General features: G+C 49.2%; 1 protein-coding gene across 1 annotated transcript in view; it reads left to right on the forward strand.

Moving 5' to 3' along the window:
* Positions 1–13,045, forward strand: part of WWC1 (WW and C2 domain containing 1) — a 117,712-nt gene that overhangs the window by 23,683 nt on the left and 80,984 nt on the right. The gene's annotated exons all lie outside the window — the stretch shown is intronic.

Raw genomic sequence — 13,045 nt, forward strand, 5'->3', positions numbered from 1 at the left:
ACGCTGTTGCTGAAGACAGGTGAAATCGGACAGACCAGCAGAGGGTAGAGTGATGTGCTCAAGGTCACCCATGCTCAGCCGGGCCTCCCACAATTTAGGGGGTTCGGTGCTGCTTCTAGTGTGCTATGCAGCCTGCTTTTAGTGCCTGTCATTCGGAGGCCTGTGTGCAGCGGAAGAACGTGCCTTGGCGACCTCTTCATCTGCAAGGCGAGGATAAGGACACCTGCCTCACTGGGCGGTGCTGAAGACTCGTGAACAGAGCAGCCAGCAGGTACCCAGGACAGAGCTGGGTATGAATGGGGCTCTTTCTCAGTGGGCCCTTGCCTCATCGGCTCTGCCTTCACTTTGCGGGGCCCGCAGCCATCGCCCGGGACTTGCCCCGTGTGGTCACGATTCTTGGTTGACTGCACCTTAGAAATAGAAGGTTCTGATTGGATACCAGTGCCATACAGTAGCAGGCATCTTCCTTCTTCTGATGAGAGCATTTCCATTGGCCAATACCAGCAATCAGAGAGGACTTAGGGGGAATTTTTTTACTTCCCTTTCCCGAAAAGTATCTGCATGACCTCAATGTCTGGTGATGCTGTTTGCCATGGTGTCTGGCGCTTGCTTGCTCACTCAGCTGGAGTCTACACTGGGTGGGTGGGCGGGCCCTACCTATCGCCCACCTCCAATGCAACAGACACACCTCCTTGAGGAAATCATTTGTGTCTGGAGGGGGCAGGTAGGGCTCAGGATCTTTCCCGCCTGTAAAGCTGGCCATGCCCTTTGGCTCCCCTTTCATCAGGGACCCCTAGGTGATATCTCAGTCAGGAAGAAAGTTCTAGCCTGGAGTTTCCAGGAAGCCGCTTGATTGCATGCTGCCTGATAATCCCATTTACGCCGGAGCGTAGACTGTTGTTTTGCGTTATGCGTAGCATTCATTCAACGTCTGCCGGCCTCGTGGCCCAAGTGAAACACTGAGAAAGGCCCAGTCAGACAGCACCTAGAAGGGTTTGAGGTTTCGTATTTTATAAATTTAAAAAGGGCTCCTTCTTCTTTTGAGACCAAACTTCAAAGGCCACATTCCAGGCCACACTTCCTTTTGGTAAACCTTAACCAGTGTAAATGTTTACTTTTGTGTTGTAAAGCCTGAGAGATGGGGGAGGAGGAATTTCTGGAGCAGGTGTCCCGCCAGTGAAAGTTAAAACTTAATCAGCCTGGTTTTGCGGGGGGTAGCGGGGTTGGAGGAGAGGGCTGGCTGGGGAGGGGAGCCATGCTGGTGAACCTGGAATTGGAGGACACAGTATTTTTGCCACATTTCTGTGAATTCTTGGCCCCTGTACCCCGGGCCCACCGGGAAGGAGAAGAATTTCGGAAAACCCGCCTTGCCCTGTTGGGAAGGTCCGTGAATGGAAATGAGAGGAAGGGGTGAAGCAGTCGTTAACAAGGTAGAGAAATAAAGGTGAAGGCCAAGTGATGTAAAGCAATATTCATTAAAAACTGTGGCTTTAGTTAAAAATGTAAATTCTTTAAATGATTGCTGGAAGAAGTCTCCATTCCCCTGCCACCCCCAGCGGGTCCCCCTCACTGTACCCAGGGACTTGATACATCGAACAGGAGGGTCTTGGGGGTGGGCGGGCCTGGGACCTGTACTCTCCAGGAAAAAAAGACCTCTGAGCGTCAGTGTGCTGCCTGAGAAACACCCCCTTAGGAGGAACCCCTGAAAAACTGGGACATTCTGTGGAGGGAGACCACTGTGGGTGTTTCACCTGGCCAAAGGCCTTCTCCAAGACTCAGTTTTCCTTCCAGCGAAATGGGCACCTTCGGAACCGTAAGGATGAGTGGGCACTGTGTACGCTCAGCCCAGTGCGAGTCATCATCACCGTTCCCCTGCCCCCACCCCGCGGGGTCCATCGTCCGTGCACAGAAGGGGCTGCCTGCCTCCATGCAGTGGAGGGAGTGCCTTGTAGGAGATCCGAGTCCCGCAGACCTGCAAGTGCTGCTCCAGAAAGAAATCCAGCATAGAGGAGCGAACAGACAGCGAGATTCAGCGTGGTGTGCTTGTGTGAAAAAAACCACTCCCACATCTACGAACATTATCATTTCGTGGAGGTCTCTGTGCCGCGGAAACATTGGGCCCACACAGGACGAAAACGGCCGCTGGCCCGGGACCCGGCGGGGAGAGTCGTGGCCCGAGAGCTTCTCTGTGGTCGGCGCAGCCCCGCCTGGGCCTCCGCAGCCGGGCACCTGCCTGGCTCAGCTACAAGTCAGAGGCAGTGGGTTGGGGGCAATTGTGTATACCTGCCGGCTTTAAGGGTAACTTGATTTTTTGTTTGTTTTGTTTTGTTGTACGAAAGCAAAATGTTAATGTCTTCACATGTCAGCTGTGTTCAAATTGTGGGTGAATCTTATGAATGATGTTGGCCGTGGTCACTGCCTGGTGCTCCCACTAGCGGAACTGGGTCCCTTAGCTCCTCTGTCTCAGTAGCCAGTCGTTGAAGGAGTGTGGTGGACAGGCCATGGGTCTTATCAAAAAGCCTTTCTTTGACATCTGATAAAATCAAAAAGGCACCAGAACCAAAACTCAAAGTCATTTCTAGTAGCTTGGAAGAAAATTACGGGCACATTAGCAGAGGCCTCTTTCAAGAAAGGCAGCCTAGCCCTGACCCGTGTGGCTCACTCAGTTGGCTGGGCATCGTCTGGCAAAGCAAAGGGTCACAGGTTCGAATCCAGGTCGGGCACATGCCTGGGTTGCGGGTTTGGTCCCCTGTGGAGGCAACCCATCGATGTTTTTCTTTCACAGTGCTGTGTCTCTCCCTCTGTTCCCCTCTCTCTAAAAATAAATGAATAAAATCTTTAAAAAATACTTAAAAAAGAAATGCTGCCTAAATGTCTGCTCTGAGGCACGAAGAAGGACGCTGAGGAGCCTTGCAGGTACAGGTGACTCAGCCCCGAGAAGCGGTGCAGGCTCGCCGGTACCTAAGCTCATTGATTTTGCCTGTATCTGTCTTTTCATACATGGAAAAGGAAGCCATATAATAAAGTCCATGTCTAAACGAGCCGAAATGGGCTTTTTCCATACCTAAGAAGTAAATCTTCTAAGGTCAAGAAAGCATCGGGCTACAGCTAACTGGCTGACAGTGTTTCCTGTCTTTGTTGTATAAATAATAAACCTGTTTCGTAAGTGAGGCTTGCTTTCTTAGGTTTGATGTAGAGTGTATGTGTGTGTGAGATCAACATACGTGCGCATATTGGCACGCATGGGTCTGTGCGTGCTGGGTATGTACACATGCTGGTTTCTTTGAAAATATCCCATTTATTTATTTATTTATTTATTTATTTATTTATTTTTAAAGAGAGGGGAGAGAGGGAGAGGAACATCACTGTGTGGTTGCCTCTCATGCGTCCGCAACTGGGGACCTGGCCCACAACCCAGGCATGTGCCCTGACTGGAAATTGAACCGGTGACCCTTTGGTCTGTAGGCAGTAGCTCAATCCACTGAGCTCCACCAGCCAGGGTTCAAAATATCTCTTAATGTCCCTATTAGTTCAGAGGTTCGTTCTCTCCACGGGTGAGGATGGGGAAGGTTTTTGTCGTCTGTATGTTGGGGCTGCTTTTCTGATTTGTTTATTTCTGTGGAGTGTTTTTACTTTTCATTACATTTTCTCTGAAAAATATTTCTTTTACTTTTTTAAACATGTTTTTATTTTATCTTCTCATTTAAAAAACATTATTTATTTTTAGAAAGAGGGGAAGGGAGGGAGAGAGAGAAACATCATCAGTTGCCTCTCACGCGGCCCCCAGCTGGGGACCTGGATTGAACACCGGCCTGTGAACTGAAAGGTTGCTGGTTCGATTCCCAGTCAGAGGACATGCCTGGGTTGTGGGCCAGGTCCCCGGTTGGGGGTGCACGAGAAGCAACCACACAGTGATGTTTCTCTCCCTCTCTTTCCCCCTTCCCCTCTCTCTAAAAATAAGCAAATAAAAATCTGTATTAAAAAAATATGGTGCGGGAACCTTTAGAGTGTAGAGCCCCATCTCAGCCCCCTTGACTTCAGAATCTCTGGGGTGGGACCCCACGTGCCAGCCACCAGGTTTCGTCACCCATCTGATCAGCCCGCAAGCCAGCCAGCATCTCCACCTTCACTCCACGAGGCTCTTTGGGGTTTCAAAGGAACTAAGGCAGGTTCTTGAATAAGATTGTTTCTTTATACTGTTGGCGAGACCTGGTAGAAACTCAACCATTGTTTATGTCAATTAGCCAATGGTAAAATTGGTTTCATTACACATTATTTTGGCGCCGTTCCAAGAACCCATGGAGGACATTAAGGACTTACTGCACTAATTAACTAGCAAATTAACTGTCTTCTTGCTCTCCTCGCTCCCTCTCTCTTTCTTCCTCAAATGCCCTTTTAAGCTCCTCTCCTGTGTATAGCATCAGACACGCTTCTATAGACCCTCCTCTCCCTTCTGGAGATAGGGGTGGGGGTGGGATGCCCATTTGCACTAGAGGTGCCTGAAAAATGTCTTTGCAGTCCTTGCCCAGCTTCTACAGCCTTTAGGCCTGAGCATGTGCTCTGGGTGCTGGGAGTACCCCCATCCCATGGGGGCGGGGGCGGTGGTGGTCGCTTCTTCCTAGAGTGGTCCTGATGCAAGGCCAGGTGCAGGTGTCTCGGATTCCTAATGACAGGATTGGGGAGGGTGGGGGCAGCACCCCTGTGATCTTTGCAATCCAGAGACGCTGCTCGGAAGCAGTGTCCATCCACAGACCCTGAGCTCCGTGCTGGTGTGGCTGCCAGGGCCTTCCAGAGGCCGGGATGCAGGAGAAGGACTTTTAGAAAGAGGACAGGCCACCCACCTGTATAGCATCCTCACCTCATCAGCCCAGGCCCATCATTCGGGAGCTTGAACACTGCTACAGAAGTTCCCTAACTGGTGTCCCTGCTTTTAATCTTACCCCTCTCCCCTGCTGCACTTTCCAAGATGATCTTATTACAAGGTTCTTAAAGAAATCTAGTCTGGGCACACCATCCCCTCACATAAAACACTGATGCTCTAACATGGCCCATAGGACATGCACCTAAGTCTCAGCCTGATTTTGCCTCTGTGGCCCCATCCTGTCCCCCCCACCACCCCAGCACAGCCACCCACCCTTGTGCAGTGACAGCAAGTCCGTCTGCAAAGGCATGGCCCCTCTGTGCCACACGGAGCCTTTGCAAGCTGGTCTCTCTCCCGAGAATTCTCTTCCTTCCTCTCTTCACCTCCTTGTCCTTCAGCCCTGAGCTTAATCATCCCTGACTCTGGGAAGCCTCCTCACCTTGCTGACTAGGTCAGGCCCCCCTGTGTGCACCCTGATGCCTCTGTGTGTTGCTGCTGCTCTGCAGAATTGCTCACATAAATGGCGTGACTGCCTGTCTTCTCCACTGCGGCCTGAGAGTGGGGACTCTGCCTGTTTTCCTGTAACACTTACCCCCAGTGCCTGGCTCCAGTGCGCTCTGAACGTATATGTTGGACAAGTGGATAAATGAGCTTCCAGCCCTCCTGCTAGACAGTGATGCTTCTCCCAGAACCAGTGGCAGGCCCTGCCCCCAGCGGGACGTGATTGAGGAGGCTGATTGGTGGGATGGAATGCGACAGCTCCCTCCCGTATCCTGGATACCGAGAGGGCGGGAATGTAAACTGGGCCCAGAGACTACATTCTTGAAATTTTACTTTAGCCCAGGAGGAGCCTGCAGGGAAGTGAACCTGACCTCGAAGTTCTTGCCTTCATTTTCTCCCTCTCTTAAAAATGCTGAGATAAAAGGTGCAATCATGCAATGCATTCTTTCTGAGGGGGCTGCGCGGCGGGGGCTTCCAGGTCACGTTCTGCTCATCACCCAGAACTGCTTCTTGCTGGTGCAGGTGTCCCTTCTGAGATTCCTTGGCGCTGCATGCCCCGGAGGACGTGAGATTCCTGGTGCATGCTCACAGGAACGACTCAGCAGCAGGCTCCCAAGCGAGGTTCCACAGAAGTTAAAAATTGGTGTGATGAGAATAGCAGGTGTTTATTGAGCATCTGTTAGGTCCCAGGCAGTGTGCTATGCATGCTTCAGTGAGTGGAGCCTCCCAACACGTCTAGAAGGGAGGAATTCTTATGCCAATCAAACAGATGAGAAATCGGGGCTCTAAGAATTGAAATGATCTGCCCAAAGTCGCACCACTGGGGGTGGAAGTACCAGGAGTCCCCAAGCCTCTGCTCTGACTGCGTTGGCATCCTCAGGGGCCCTGACGACCATTGCCTGGCCGCTCGGTCTTCCTAGGCCTTTGCGTTCACTAGCTCATTTACTCGTTTACAGAACTCGATGAGGAAGGTAGGATTCGATTACACTCATTGCTCAAATACTAAACTTGGGTTTAGAGAACTTAAGTGGCAGCACCAGGGTTCATACACAGCAGCATCTGCCTGCAAGTCCTTGCTTTCCTCCCACTCGGGGAACAGGGGAGTCTGTGTTGCTTAGAGCGAGCCGCTTTCCCTCTCTGGTCCTCAGATTCCTCATCTATAAGACAAGGACATCGGCCTCCGTTCAGGGTTTTCACACGTTTCTAGTGATGGAGCCGTTCCTTGAAGTGGAACCTTACGTGGCACTTTGCAGTGCGGGTCGTCCTGTGCCTCCCCTGTCACCTCTGCCAGCCTGCCTGGGCATGTGGGGCCCGTACGTCTCCCATACTCTCAAACAGAGCCCAGTTTGAGAACCCCAGCAGTAGGCAACTTCCAGAGGCCTTTCCAATATGATCAGCTGCCTCTGCTTCTGTAACCTTGAGTCTAGGGCGTATTCACATTTTTAAAAGCAATACCTCACAATACCTCCTGGTCACCCACCTCCTCGGGACCCCGAGTTACAGGATTCTGAGCCTATGGGAATAGCGATGCACAGCATTGTCTTCCTTGTACGGTCATTGTTCTGACCTGCTAGGAAATCCATGTAAATTAGTGATTGCGAGGAATACCGAATGGGCTCAAATCTCTGCCCCTTCACTTCATAGTTTGTGCCAGTGGGCAGGATACCTAACATATCTGTGCTTTAGTTTCTCCCATGTGCCGAGAAGGCTTTGATGCCCATCTCAGGGTCTAATATTAAACTGGATGATGTATGTGCTCAACAAATATTAACCAGGATTAATAGTCTTGATTGCAAAGCATGTGTTGTTCCTAATGTACCATGACCACAGTTAGAAATTGGCACCGACTTCTGGTCAAGAGGGAGGCATAGGTAGGCATCTTCGCCTCCTCACACAACCACAGAGGGAATTACAACTAAATCTCCAAACAGAGAACACCCAGAACTGTCAGAAAATTGAACTCATTGGAAGTTTGACAACCCAGGATTTAAAGAAGCCACATTCATCCAGACAGGTAGGAGGGGCAGAGATGCAGAGACAAGTGGAGAGGTGGCAGCAGCAGGGCAGCAGAATGGGCGGTCCCACATTCACATGTGGTGGTTAAAACTTGGGGGTGATACCTTGGGAGTGAATGATCCCAGCCCCAAGTAGACCGCACAGCCCAGGGTTCTAGTGCCGGGAAGATAAATCCCCATAACTCTGGCTGTAAAAACCAGTAGGGGTTGGGGCGGTGGAAGAAACTGTCGGATTTTCAGGAGACTCCCACCGACTCTGGGATTTAGCAGCAGGGCAACAGCTGGATGGGTGCCAGTAACACCCGGGGAGTGGGTGAAGTGACTGGAAAAAGGTGAGTGCTGGGCAAACCTCCAAAAGCCCAGCAGTGGCAGTATCCCCTCTGCAAGCCTTCCCCCGCAACACAGCCACACAGTCGTGAAGCTGGTTTTGCCCCACCCTGGTGATTATGTAAGGCTCTGCCCCACACAGTTTACAGGTGCCTTTTCTACAGCAGGCCACACTGAGACAGAGAGTCAAAGCAGCTCTACCTAATACACAGAAACAAACACAGGGAGGCTGCCAAATTGAGGAGACAAATATGGCCCAAATGAAAGAACAGAACAAAACCCCAGAAAAAGAACTAAATGAAATGGAGATAACCAACTTATCAGATGCAGAGTTCAAAACACTGGTGATCAGGATGCTCAGAGAACTCACTGAGTAAGGCAGCAACATAAAGGAAGAAATGAAGGCTACAGTAAGTGACATACAGAAAAGTCTACAGGGACCAAACAGTGAACAGGAGGAAGCCAGGATTCAAATCAATGATTTGGAACATAAGGAAGAAACAAGCATAAGACTAGAATAGCAAGAAGAAACAAGAATTCAAAAAAAAAAAAAAAAAAAAGAGGATAGTACAAGAAGCCTCTGGGACATCTCTAAACACACCAACATCTGAATCATAGGGGTTCAGAAGGAGACGAGGAAGAGCAAGAAATTGAAAACTTACTTGAAAAATTAATGAAAGAAAACTTCTCTAATTTGGCAAAGGAAATAGACATACAAGTCCAGGAAACACAGAGAATCCCAAATAAGTTGGACCCAAAGAGGACCACACCAAGACATGTCATAATTAAAATGCCAAAGGTTTGCCCTGGCTGGTGTGGCTCAGTGGATTGAGCACTGGCCTGTGAACCAAAAGGTTGAATCAAAACGTTGCCGGTTTGATTCCCAGTTGAGGGCACATACCTGGATTGCAGGCCAGGTCCCCAGCAGCAAGAAAAAAGCAGAAAGTTACTTACAAAGGAATTCCCATAAGATCGTCAACTGATTTCTCAAAAGAAACTTTGCAGGCAAGAAGGGACTGGCAAGAAGTATTCAGTGTGATGAAAAGCAAGGACCTACAACCAAGATGACTCTATCCAGTAAAGCTGTCATTTAGAATGGAAGGACAGATGAAGTGCTTCCCAGACAAGGTAAAGCTAAAGGAGTTCATCATCACCAAGCCATTATTATATGAAGTGTCAAAGGGACTTACTTAAGAAAAAGAAGATCAAAATTATGAACGTTGAAACAGCAACAAATTCACAATTGTCAACAACTGCATCTAAAAGAGCAAATGAAGCAAGCAACCAGAACAGGAACAGAATCAGGGGATCATTTGGGGGGTTATCAGATGGAAGGGGGGGAGGGGTGAATGGGAGCAAAGGTACAGGGATCAAGAATCATAATTGGTAGGAACAAAATAGACAGGGGGAAGTTAAGAATATTATAGGAAATGGAGAAGCCAAAGAACTTACATGCGTGTCCCATGGACATGAACTAAGGGCAGTGGGATTGCTGGAGGGAAGGGGGGTACTGGGCAGAGGAGGGCAAAGGGGGAAAATTGGGACTACTGTAATAGCATAATCAATAAAACACTTAAAGAAATAAAAATAAATATATCCTTGGGTGAGGATTTAAAAAAAAGAAAGAAAGAAAGTGGCACAGAGCGGGGTATCCTTGGGAGTGACATTCTACGAAAAAGGAGTGCCACTGTACTCCCCTTACTAGGCGCCCAGCTGTCTACACCAACTAATGGAGGCAACATTGTTGGGGTCCTGCAGAGACCTGGAACTTGTAACTCCTGTCCCCCTCGATGACTATCTCTGAGGCAGCTTTCTCCCTCCCCAAGTCCTGAGCCCCCCACCCTACACTACTCTGGGGGGTGGGAGGGTCTGGTCTCCACTAGGAGCCCGGCTGCTTCTTCCCTCTCAAAGCTGCTTCCTAAATGTGACTCCATGTGTCCTCATACCTGCAGAGGCCCAGTGGCTTCCCTTGGTGCCTATGGCCAGGCCTGGTTTCTTAGCACCTGCAACAATTTATTTAAGGTATAATTGACTTTGGATGTTATACTAGTTTCAGTTTTATAACACACTGATCCAGTGTTTGTAGACGCTGGGAAATGATGACCTCAGGGAGTCTAGTTAACACCTGTCATCGTACATAACAATTTTTTTCATGTGATGAGAACTTCTAAGATCTGCTCTCTCAGCAACTTTCAAATACGCAGTACAGTATCATTAACTACAGTCACCACGCGATACATTTCATCCCCGTGACTCATTTCTTTTATTACTGGAAGGTTGTACTTTTGACCCCCGTCACCCCTTTTGCTGCCCAGCCATCCCAGCCTCTGGCAACCACCAATCTGTTCTCTGTATCTTTGAACTTGGTTTTGATTTTAGCTGTTTTTTCAGTCTCCACATGGAAGTGAGATCATACAGTATTTGTCTTTCTCTGACTGATTTCACTTACCCTGATGTGCTCAAGGTCTGTCCACATGGTTGCCAAGGGCGATATGTGTCTTTATGGCTGAATAATATTCCATTATGTGTATATAAGGCATCTTCTTTACCTTTGTTCTGTTGGTGGACATTTAGGGTGTTCCCATGTCCGGGTTCTTGTACACATGATACTGCAGCAGACATCGGGTGCAGATAGCTTTTCGAGTTAAGTGTTGCCGCATTCTTACCAGTGGAATTGCTGGGTAATTTGGTTGCTTGGCTCGCAGGGCCTTGGGGGTGACACTCTCATTGGATGCAAAAGGGAAAGCTTGTTTTTGCCGGGTGGTTCCCACTTCAGAGCCAGGGGCCCTGGGCCTGGGGGATGGTGCCCTGTCTGGCCGTGATGGTTCCGTTTGTCATCTTTGCCTGCTGCTTCTGCCCCTTACCAGCCAGGTCACCTTAGGCGCGTTCATCTCTGGGATCCTGAGTTTCCTCATCTGTAAAATGGGTGAGGATGTCAGTGGGCGATGAAGTTGAAACAAGATGCTATTTGTAATGTGCTTAGCAGAGTAGCCAGCGCATAATCAAGGTTTAATGAGTATTTGTTATCATGTTGTGCATTCAGATAACAAATACTTTCACAAATCATACATTTGATTTACTCCTTATAACAATGGTGTGACAGAGGTACTATGTTTTCTAAGCAGTTTCCTTGAGATACAATTCATATGCCATATCATTCACTCTTAAAATACACAGTTAAGTGGCTTTTAGTCTCTTCTTAGAGCTGTGCACCCATCAGCACAGTCACTTTTAGAACACGTGTGTGGCATTTTGTGTCTGGCTTCTTTCACTTAGCACAGTGTTTTCAAGGTCCATCTATGCTGTAGCATGTATCAGTACTTCCTTGCTACTCTTAAATTTTCTTTCCTTTTTTTTTTTTTAGAGTAGTACTATTTTTATTATTTTACTTATCTTTATTATTTATTTATTTTTAGAGAAGAGGAGAGAGGGAAAGGGAGGGAGAGGAACATCAATGTGTGGTTGCCTCTCACGCACCCCTATCTGGGAACCTGGCCCGCAGCCCAGGCATGCACCCCGACTGGGAATCCAACCCATGACCCTTTGGTTCTTAGGCTCAATCCACTGAGCCACACAAGCCAGGGCTAATTTTATTTTTCAATTACAGTTTGCATCCAGCACTTCCTTTTTATTCGTTTCAGGTGTACAGCATCGTCCCTTTTTATTTCATTGCCAAATAATACTTCATTGTATGGCTCTTCCACATTCGGTTTATCCATTCCTCTTCTTATTTCCACTTTTTGGCTCCTAAGAACCGTGCTGCCATGAACATTTACAAGCTTTTGGGTGGACATACGTTTTTATTTCTCTTGGGTGTCTGGTAGGTATTACTTATATCCTTATTTTTCAAGTAAAATAAACGGAGGCACGGAAAAGGTAAGTTATTCGCCTGGGTCACACAGCGTGATTTTGAGCTCAGGCCACAGCATCTTTGCTCTCCCGAGTTTCCTGTGTAGCACCCGCTGTTCAAGGAGCCAGAGAGACCAGGAGGGCAAAGCAGACGGGGCCCCGCCCTTGGGAAGCTTACAGGGAGACCGCAGTGCAATAATCAAAGCTGTACCAGGAGAGCGTGACAAGGTCCTGGCATTGGGGGGTGGGGAGGCCGGGACTGTTCCCATCAGAGGTGGTTGCTGGGGCTGAGGCCCGCGGGGGGGCCCAGGTGCTGACCTGGCAGGGAGGGAGGGGTGCCCTCGGCGTAAAGCCAGCATTGTGTGCATTCCTCAGAGGCCAGGCATTTACTTAGCATTTACTGAGCACTCCTAGTAGGCACGGGGCTCCCTGGATAATGGATCCGAGGGGCAGTGCTGCCTGAGAAAAATCTGTCCAGCTCAAGCACCAGGCATGAACACGTCTTGCTGTCGGGTATTACTGGTGGCTCAGTCAGGGAGACCCAGATTTCAGTCCCCGCTTCTCCTCTTAAAGATCAAGAGGCTGGAATGCTTCAGATCTAATCCTGGGGCCGGTTATCTTCCCTCCAGATAAGCAGCTTTTCAGATGGGAGAGCAAACCCATTCGTCTTCAAAGGGGGCAAGGAGGCATGGTTTTGAAGGAGACACAAATAGCCCCTTGATGAGGGGACCTGTTGAGTGCTGCTGGTTGCCCCGCGCTTGCGTTTATTCACGGTAGCCTTTGTGTTTTGAGTGCTTACTGTGACACAGGCTCTGGGCTAAGTGTGTACCCACGGTATCTCACATACGTTTTACAACAGGTCTAAGTGATAGTCCCATTTTACAGATAAGGAAAACTGAGCCTCAGAGAGCGGAAGCAACCTGCCCAAGGCCACAGAGCCCAGGTCCAGCTGGCCGGGGGACATTCCTGCTTCCACCGCACACAGGGCTGGTTGCAGAGGTGTTTCTGACTTCTCCCTGAAGAGGTGAACTCTGGCTTCCAGGGCTGTTTCTTGAGTCCTCAGGGGTTCCGACTTCTCAGAGGCTCTGCCAGCGCCCCGGCTCAGTCTTCCACTGATGGCATTTCTTAATGATTCATGTGCTCCTCCCTCGGCTCATTTGGGAGTTAAACAGCACCGCTGTGGCAGGCAAGAAGCCACCATGCCGCACCTCCGAACGGGGGCTTGCAAGTCCCCTGCATTTAGACCATTTGAATACGCAGTCATGATGGGGCAGTGGAAATGTACTAATTCTTACTGTTTTGCTTAAAGATCTCAGACTGTTTCTGTGAAAGGAGAGATGTTTGTGTGTTTGAAGGCAGCCTTGCAGCTAATACCTAAAAAACTTCATTGGCCTGCAAAAATATTCTCCAGCCCACTTGAGAGAGCCAGGGGTCCCATGAAAAGCCTAAGTGATGAAAACCGGGATTTCCGTCCAGAAGCCTCCACTCGTGA

This window comes from Furipterus horrens, unplaced genomic scaffold (assembly GCF_987537825.1).
Source record: "Furipterus horrens unplaced genomic scaffold, mFurHor1.1.pri manual_scaffold_10, whole genome shotgun sequence".
Classification (NCBI taxonomy): domain Eukaryota; kingdom Metazoa; phylum Chordata; class Mammalia; order Chiroptera; family Furipteridae; genus Furipterus; species Furipterus horrens.